This window comes from Neophocaena asiaeorientalis, unplaced genomic scaffold (assembly GCF_003031525.2).
Source record: "Neophocaena asiaeorientalis asiaeorientalis breed wild unplaced genomic scaffold, Neophocaena_asiaeorientalis_V1.1 scaffold246, whole genome shotgun sequence".
Classification (NCBI taxonomy): Eukaryota; Metazoa; Chordata; class Mammalia; order Artiodactyla; family Phocoenidae; genus Neophocaena; species Neophocaena asiaeorientalis.
The window spans coordinates 2,007,789-2,011,123 of record NW_020174551.1 but is presented as its reverse complement, the minus strand read 5'-3'; positions in this window follow the sequence as shown (position 1 = coordinate 2,011,123).

Below are 3,335 nucleotides of genomic sequence, written 5' to 3'. Positions count from 1 at the left end.
CCAGCAGGACCTCATGAAGGGGAGGCTGTGAAGAAACTATGTGTTCATTCTTCCAGGTCTCCAGAAGTCCAGGAACTGGCTGGAGAGCACTGGGGGCCAGGTGATCCCCCAGCAGTGCTCTCACTCTTCTCCCATGCTCTCCAAGGGTGATGGCCCTCAGTCAAAGCAGCCCCTGGGGGAGACATTCAAATTTCTGTCTCTCAGTCCTCGGGACCTGTCTGAAGGCCCAAGTGACAAAATACCCTAAATGGCATCCAAAGATCAAGGCTATGTTATCCTTGAATATGCCTTTTAATACACTTTTAACTGTTGTTATTTTAAATTTGCATTAATGATCCTTAGGCTTCCAGTGACTAAGGCAAAGAAAATGGCACCAAAGCTTTTATTTTAGCCTTTATTTATGCATTCAATAAAATGCATCTTCCTACAATTCTTGCATTTATATAGAAGCTATTAGCAAGATCTTTCAGACCTGGACATCATTCCTTTTTGTAAGGGAAATAATAATAGCCATTGTAACAATACTGTGATAAATGATGTATTGTGGACTATTTCTATTTCTGCTAGAAAAAGCTAGACCCTAATGCCTCCTGGCTCTTGTTTCCGTACCACTGTAGCCTGAAAGCTCAATGAAATACGACTTTTCCTCTCTCCTCCTCAAAGTCATGGGAACAAAGGGAATACCATCCTGTGTCAGACCTTCCACGCATCTCCAGTAGATTGGGGTGTCAGGGGCTATTGTCATCCTCATGAGAGCACATAAGAAAATTAAAAAGACATTCCCCAGGTAACCCCACCTTCCCATCACCACCAGTTAGAAACTGACATCTGTGATCCCATCTAAACTCTGAATAAACGAATTTCGCAAAGATTTGAGATAACAAGGTTTTTAAGAATACTCTGAAACTTGAACTTCTTTTTATTTGATCTAAAATTATTCTTTTCATAGATCTGGTAATCTGAGCTTAGATAAGTGGGTATTGTCACCTTTCATGATGTAACTTTGATCAGCTTTCCAGAGAGAAATGTACTACTTTTACAGTCTAATCTCAGCAGAGAAACCCCTTAAAACCCAGGATTCTTTTCCATATCATTTTATGGATAAATTTACAGCATGTTTTGTATTTCTTGAGATATAGTGACCAGAGCTGCATGGAGTGCAGGTTTGGAAATAAGCCCTGTTGTTGTGCAGAGTGACCTAACACCTGCTGACAGCTTCCAGTCCTCCCAGTGCTTGGTCTCATATCATCTAAGTAAGGTTGACCTTCATGTTTCTAAGGAAAGACACTTAAAAAACACAACAACCGGGCTTCCCTGGTGGCGCAGTGGTTGAGGGTCCGCCTGCCGATGCAGGGGACGCGGGTTCATGCCCCGGTCCGGGAAGATCCCACATGCCGCGGAACGACTGGGCCCGTGAGCCATGGCCGCTGAGCCTGTGCGCCCGGAGCCTGTGCTCCGCAATGGGAGAGGCCACAACAGTGAGAGGCCCGCGTACTGCAAAAAAACAAACAAAAAATCCCCCACAACAACCTTCAGACCTCTGCAGATGAAAATTTGAATGCTTTTGTCTCATCTTAATATAGACTCCATTGAAATAGGCAGTAATTAATCAGTATTATGAGTTTTAATCAGTAACATGAGAGATAGAGTAAATCTAGCTATTGTGCATTAATTTCTGGGGACATTTGAAATTTTTACTTATTGACACTAAGAGATGGAATTTTCCAAAGTGTTAGACTCTGTTGAAGCATGAATCCTGACATAGTTTCATTTAATCGTGTGTAAGCTCTAGGGTAAGTTTTGAGCATTTTACAAAGTACCCAGTGATCTCTATTTTCTTACTCAAGGCCTGGCACATCTGGTGTTGATTTCTTGTGCCAGAAAAGGTGACAGCAATCCAAGTTGAAGGGTGCTGGTGCCTAGATTGGGATAATTCTGTACTGATGTGTTCAAGGGGGAAAGAACGAGGTTCCATCAGGCAGGCACTGATGTGGCACAAGCTCCCCCTTCCACCTACTCTTTTCTCCAAGGCCGCTGCCAGCTAACCCTGCATTTCTCATGTTGATTATAAGTGAAGCTTTGACAAGGGGGCATTCTGGGTATCAGACAACCGCATTATAATTCTACTGAAAAGTGTTCTTATTGTTTCTAAATTACTAGTTACAGTGAGCAGCCCTGGTGACTTGGAGGGGGAGGAGGCATTTTGAACAAACACATTTAACCTTTAAAGCTGGTCTTTGTAAAAGGGGGAGAGTCACAGATAGAGATCACCTGTATACCTCAATAAGCAAAGGGCCATCTGCTTTGGAAGAAGTGGACCCCATTAAGTTAATCAGTTGCAAATACTAAAGAATCTCTGGGGTACATGTCAGAAATAACTGTGAACCTCCAACTAAGTTTTCATCTCCTAGCGACACACAGCATGCTTTTACCACAGCCCCACAAGCCAACAGAAGCCATCCCTTATTTTTTCTATTACACTTTTTTGCCGTAAAGGTCAGGGTATAGGCTATAGGGTCCCAATTGCGAGGGGCTCCATTACAGTGAATTTTGGGGGAGTGATCTAGATTCTAAAGTAAAGGTGAGGAAAGAACTCTGTCCCTTCAAATATTCACCCTATTCATGTTGTTTTCCAGAGAGAGCTTAATAAATGCAATGCAACTCTTGGACTCAAGGAAGTTAAAGTTACATTGAGACTCCTTTGTCCAGTGGATATTTTGTGTGATATATGTGTACTGCCTAATAGCCCTGTATTTTGAATAGTCTATATAATCAACACCTCTCTTATTTTCTTCAGTTTTCTTGCCTGATTCCAAGACCTTCTTTAATTCCTCAGAATTTTTGAATTCTGTTTACTGACATGTAGACAAAATCACAAAGGCAAGTGATATCTCTTAGAAAAAAGGGATGTTATCTGGATCACAGCAGGTTTTGAATAATAATGTATTTAAGAAGCAAAACCAGAATGTTGTCCACTGTGGGTACCATTCCCAGCAGGTCTGGCCCTGCCCCCCAGAGAAGACCAAAACGTCATTTTCGCTGCACTATTGTGGTCGCTGTTGTAATAAGAGAGGATAATAGCTAGGTTTTTTTGGTTTCAAACAACTGATTTATGATGCAAAACTGCTGAATATTTCTGGTAAGGGAATGCATTGTTCTTTTTTGTTTCTTTCTGAAACTGAGACCTTGAATATTTGACTAGAAATATTGAGGTACATCTTGCATTCTATATAGTATTTCTGCTTCATTCACTCTAAAAAGATGGTTCTTTGGTCTCCATTCTCTTTACTTTATTCCCCTACTCCATTCCCCTGTCCTACTGTAATCTTAGCAAG